The sequence below is a fragment of the Ornithodoros turicata genome, chromosome 1, assembly GCF_037126465.1.
Source record: "Ornithodoros turicata isolate Travis chromosome 1, ASM3712646v1, whole genome shotgun sequence".
In the NCBI taxonomy this organism is placed as follows: domain Eukaryota; kingdom Metazoa; phylum Arthropoda; class Arachnida; order Ixodida; family Argasidae; genus Ornithodoros; species Ornithodoros turicata.
Window position 1 is genome coordinate 225,901,558 of NC_088201.1, and position 6,428 is coordinate 225,907,985.

Genomic DNA, 6,428 nt, shown 5'->3' on the forward strand with positions numbered 1-6,428 from the left:
ACAACTTTATATTATTATTATTATGTTATGTAAACAGTGCAAACAGCTTGATTGTGTGTCGTAAGCTAAAAAAGCAACGTAAACAAATCCGCTTTAACAGAGTGCAGTTTGGAAAAATCTCTATGATAGTGGTGAAAGCGTTGCGGCATGCGCAAAGCAGCAACCATGTCACGGTGATGCGCACACAGCGCATTTTACATCTAGTCGTCCTTCGGCTAAATATGATTTCTATGCCTGCCAAGAGATTCCGTACACACAGAAGTTTGCTGTATGGACACCTGTACGGCCGTCACAGAAGTCCGCAAACTCGCTCTACGGACTTTGAACGGCTGCCATAGAGTTCCGTACACACTCTTTATGGAACCCGTACGGCCACCATAGAAGTCCGCACATGCCATATGGATTCCATTGGTGCACCGTAGCAGTCCGTACGCGTAGCGTTTGAGGACCATATAATTCCATAGCGTTCCATACCATTTCCATTCAAAGTCGTAAGAGTCCACACAAGTCCATACATAATCTATATGGACTTTTATGGTTTTTTCCAACAGGGTTATTTATGCTTCTTATATTCAAATGAATAGCAGATAATCTTGTGTTGACAACTTCAGCTAAGTCATCCAGCAAAATACAGTTCATTTAAGTCAGTTACAATAAAAATCAAATCAAAACGATAACAAAAAAAAATAGTACAAAGAATACAGAGAAAATGCAACTAAGCAGCCCAATCTACAGCACTGCAAGGTCATCCGTGTGAGCTACTCGATGGGTTTTTCCACCTTCGTGCTGTTTAATAAAGATCCTGCCATTTCTGACCCAGACATATGCAAACTGCTTTTCAAACTTAGACAAAAGGGGCAAAAGGGAAAATGGATTATATACGTCTGAGGCATGGACACAGTTGTCAAGAATCGTTCCACTAGCGTTCCAGTAGCCGCGCTAATTAACGCTAGTATATGTCTGGAATTCGTTCTACCATGTATGTAGCTATGACCTAGAAATTTTCTACGGCAAACCTCTACAATGCGTCAGAACTTAAACTTTAAGCGAGCTATGATGTAGACAAGAATGAGCCAAAACGTCCAAGATTAGACCAAGTTTACAATTCTGTATTACTTAATGGAACCGAAATATGTACACTCAGACCTTATCTATATGATAATGTTCTCATCATTCGGTCTGCTTTACATTTAGCCTAGATACTTATTCTCCTCTCCATATTGCCACGAATCATCATCGCGAAACTTCCAGGGGCGCGTTGCTGGCGAGCTCAGGGTGTCGGCATTCGGCAGTGTTTCTATGACAATGTGCCTATGACGTGACCTATTTCGACACTTGCACTCGAAATGCTGTTGCTGGCCATGTCGTTGCCGTCATGCCGACGCGAGGAAGTCGGCACGGAATGACGATAGCTTAGTGACGGTAAATCTCTCGTCATTCACACAAGCATCGGCATCAACATGGCGGATATCTACTTGTTCCTCGCTGATGCTGGCGTATGCGAAGGTGAAAGGGCACGCGTCTTTCGCAGACACCGTGACGCCTTTACAGCGCTAGACGAGGAGCAGTTTATTGCCAAGTTCCGCCTCTGCAAGGACGCAGCCAGAGAGGTTTGCGACGCTGTCGCAGGGGATCTGCAAAGACGTATGTACTCTCATGTTCACTTTAGAATTGGAAGCAACGTATGATCTCTCATCGTACGTCCCGTTTACGAGATATAGCATTGTTTGAAACAGGGTTTTCTGCAGGGCTTCTTAATACCGTTCGTATCGCGTCTGCATCGTACAGTGTGAAGTGTGAGTCGTACATCGTGTGTACATCGGCTGTGCACGCTTAGAACCCATGCTCTGAACATCCCCTTAGTTCAATGTTTGTAAACAGCGTAACTGGATATTATAATCTCACAACGAAAGACCTCAACTTTGGTAGCGTAAACGAAGGAACAAACCGGCTCGAATAACTATTTATTTATGTGTACGAGTTGAAACCAGTGATGTAATACAAGCGTATGTGATCATACTTTAATAGTAAAATGTAATGACCAGACTTCAATTGTATTGTACTATTTCACTAACTTCATTGGCTGAGCTCTGTTATGGGGAGAAGGAATGGGAAAAGAAAATGAAGTGCCTGTCGGTCAGCTGCTGTTTCACGGTTTCAGGGAAGCTCTCTGTAGCCCCCATACCAGGGATTTCCCTACAACCCCCCAGGGGGGGTGTACACCCTCCCTGGATTTTTGCAACCCCCCCCTGAAATTGCTCAGGTGACCCCACCCAGCTCGACCATGTAGTGAGTCCGGCGCAGCGAATTACAACCTGTACTGTCAAGCTTGGGCTGTATGACCACAGTCATGCAGATGATCGTACCATGCATTTGTCCAAAATCATTTGAAAGTAACTGTCAAATACATACATTGCGCACATATACGAGCAAAAATGCGTGCGGGCACGCACACTCAATGTGGATCATCAAGAACCATTTGCGCCCAACTCAGTCAAGCGAGCTGTTCTGCTTTTTTTTCGTCTAAAGTTTCCTCCGTTGGTTGCTAGGTTCTCATTGAGTTCGTGAGACAGGGTGCTAGTCTTTTTCCTTTGTCGGTCATGCGATTATGCATTATGTTAAAATTCCCTTCATAATGAATCTGTATTCTAATGTACTGTGTTCTAACGTAATAACATGTACAAATAAAACGGGAAAGTTGTGCAGATGTCACTATTGTGCCACAATTCCTTCTGTGTCTAAGAAAACTTCTGCAAGTGGAATTTTCACCAAGCATACCCCCCCCCCCCCCCCCCCTTGAAAGGTCGGCACCCCCCCAGCAGTGAATTTCTGGGGAAATCACTGCCCCATACTTACCTCTCGGATTCATTTATAAACAGAGTTCCTTTGAGTGAACGTTTCACTCTGCTTCACGCCTCTTGGATTTCCTATCTTGTTTTGCAGAGGTCGGTTTGCCCGATTGAATCAGACTTTTGCAATGGGCGAGCTTGTTTTCTCAGTTATGGTCTCAGTACGGTTAATAACTCTGTGTTACACAGATATAGTACGCAGGCCTAAAGTACATACACCTATAGGCTATACCCCTATGTGTGTGCACTTACGGAAATATTATGTCCATTTACAGCACAGCAATGGCGCAGCACCACTCTAGCAGTTGCGCAAAGGGTGCTTATGGCACTTAGATTTTACGCAACTGGTGCGTTTCTTAGCAACATCGCAGAGGAGGAAGACTTCCTTACGAGCAAGCGACCAGTGTCGGAGTCCATTCATGATGTCAGCACTGCAATCATCCGTAACCTTGCCCCGCGATACCTGAAGTTTCCCATGTCACCCGAGGAAAAGTTGAGGGTAAAACGAGGCTTTTACGAGATTGCAGGTCTGCCTGGCTGCCTTGGTACGTCAACGTGACTTTACAGCATAATGTTGTATTCTAAAACATGTAAAACTTATGCTTACCGACCACATTCTAACTTTTCAGGCGCAATTGATGGGACAGCGATTTCAATAATGGCTCCAAGCGGGACAGACCAACGTTTTGTGGATGGTAACTATTACTGTCACAAGGGATACCATGCCATCAACGTGCTTGGGGTAAGGTAGATTTCATATACGATAGCTTAGCATACATATTCCTCTTTTATATCCATAACATTTTAACAGGTGTCGGACGCTACTCGCCGCATCCTTTACCTAAATGCATGCTACCCAGGGAGCTGCCACGATTCAGCTATATGGAGTTTGTGTGACCTCCGTCGCCAGGCTCCTCAACTGTTTGCAGATGGCGAATGGCTTTTAGGCAAGTATACATTCCACTCCTCCGAGAGAAGAAACAGTAAAGCAAAATATTTCCACATTTGTTTGCGTGGTAAGCAGTTATCTGCGCAAGACTGTGTACTGAAAAAAAGAAAAACACCTTCAGCAGAAAGCTGCTCACTATGCTGCTAGTAAACTAGTGCTTGCTTCAGAAGCGCAAGTGCTAGTGGTTAGATTGTACTAGCCACGTAATCAGGTTTCATTCATCGGGAGTAGCAAGCCCATAGGTCTGGGCTTTCCCATCATGCCATCACCTTTCCCCGTCATCGAACAAAGAAATCTGTGTCCCACCCTGATGTAACGTGATCCGACAAGTGATTGTGTCGGGAGTGTACAAATATGACTATAATCACATATAATGCATGTCTATAATCACTGTTCTACCTACCCTTCCGACATGTAACGTTTTAGAAAATGTTTATCTGTGGTTAATAATTGATACAAGCAACTTATGTATTTACAATAGCATAGTTATATGTCATTCAACATTGTCAATCAATGGTGTTGCATCATAGCTGTGCAACACCATTGCACAACTATGGTGTTTTCTGGGCAGCATGTGTACAGAAGTCAGTGCTAGAAATTTTCACTCACTCATGCTCACTACGTTCTCAGTTCATTTGCACATCTGCTCACAAAAAAGAGGGCCGATAAAATAAAGGGGAGCATGAGTAACAGATTATTCATTAGAAGGCCTTTCAGAAAATTAGGGGAAATGACCTAATTCAAACGAAATTGGGGTTTCAATTTATGAGAGTTTGCTATGCCGAAAGAGAAAATAGAATTGCATTTTAAGAGACATTACGAGAAGTGATGTTAATGTTTATTGAAATTTAGATGTATCCAAAATGCTGTACACAGGTGAAATGTATGTCTTGGATGCCCTCGCACATATGACAAATCTAGGATGATAACTAAAATATGGTGTGCACACAATGTGTTTGTCACGAAGCAAGAAATATTGAAAGTACACTATATACATATATACACTATATACACATGTTGCCATGCAGCTGTATGATCACATAGGACGTGTCTTCAGTTTTCTGCTCTTTATTTTCCCTCAGGTGACCTCGGCTATCCTCTTGAGCCCTGGCTCATGACCCCAGTTCGCAGCCCTGCAACGAGTAGCGAGGAAGCATACAATGAAGCCCATCGTAAAACAAGGGTCCGAGTTGAGCAAACATTTGGTGTTCTGAAAATAAATGAGGTTCAGATGCCTGCAGCGATACAGGACACTACACTTCTCACCGGATCGGGCCTCCAACATAATAACAGCATGTGGAATTCTGCACAACATGTGCCACAAATACAACACTCCTGAGCCAGCATATGAGGAAGAACCAGAGAACTATGAGGATAACAGTGCAGGAGCGTTGGATATAGACATCGACGAAGTCGATGATTTATCTGTTGTAACCAGGGGACTGTCTAGAAGGAGCCAGATAATAAGGCAATATTTCTGATGCTTTACAATTTCTTCCATTTTCAGTGCTGTTAAAATATTCAGTATTGTAAATATGCTGGTAATTTCACCTTTGTAAGTAGCTTCTGGAGTAACTAGGCCTGCAAGTACCGTAATTTCACACGTATTAGCCGTGGCTTATGCGCGATTTTTTTCTCTCACGGACGCTCCGCGGCTTATCCACCGGTGTGGCTTATCTGATGACTATTTTTTCCTGGCATCTTCCCCATACGTCGGTTTTAATGAAAGGGCCGACAATGTCTCTGGACTAGTTCTGCCCCGCCGATGCACGAACAGGGACGGGTCCACATTCGAGTAGATTGATCTTCCTAGAGCATTCCTCCAAGCAGCTTTAACGAAAGTGGTGACAGTGATTCACGTCTACTCCAAGACCACTGACCCGTCAATCCATGAAAAACGCCAAACAAGGGCACAATCCGATATTTGTAAAACTCTAGAGCTGACCTCCTTTGTTGAACACTATGCCGACTTGGAGTATGGACCACAGGGTTTATGGCCGCCTTTATGGTTTCATTTGTCGCACAAATGAGTCGTCTCGTATTGCCCGCGCCTTATCTGCCAGTGCAGCTTATCCGCCAGAAAAATTTCAAAACGTTCCGAAGAACGCGTCCTGCGGCTAATCTGCGGTGCGGCTTATACGTGTGAAATTACGGTATATGTAATATTTGATGTTTCACGTAATGCAACAAAATCGAGAGAGAGAGAGAGAGATACATGATGACAATGATATCGAGTTATCCACGTTGTGTGAGGTTTCTGAATAACAGCATGGTGGCATTGCAGTCATATCTAGCGAGAGAATGTTCTCACTTAAAGTGTGTGAGTTTGTTCTGCAAGTTCACATTTAATGCTCCTGAATGGTTTTCTGCCTTGTTTAAACATATATCAAGTATTCACAACATGCGTGCTCCTTTCTGCGTTGCTTTATTTCTGCTTGCACGTTTTACTTTGCACTAAGGTTATAAAGATTTTCTTCCAGTTTTTAAAAATGTTAGCTTCAGTCCTCTCTTCTCTGGTTATGACTGTTTCCCTCGTATTCATTTCAGTGTCGAAAATCAGCACTTGCACAGGCCGTGCTGATAGCTATTTTGTAGCAACGATGTTTCACTCACCCAAGGTGAGCACACAA

At 43.5% G+C, this 6,428-nt stretch overlaps 1 long non-coding RNA gene across 1 annotated transcript; it reads left to right on the forward strand.

Moving 5' to 3' along the window:
* The first annotated feature begins 3,520 nt into the window (after window positions 1-3,520).
* LOC135377087 (uncharacterized) lies at window positions 3,521-5,006 on the forward strand. The gene is made up of 3 exons (XR_010418019.1): window positions 3,521-3,591; window positions 3,661-3,796; window positions 4,881-5,006. It is a non-coding gene; the product is annotated as an uncharacterized LOC135377087 (long non-coding RNA).
* Window positions 5,007-6,428: the final 1,422 nt, after the last annotated feature.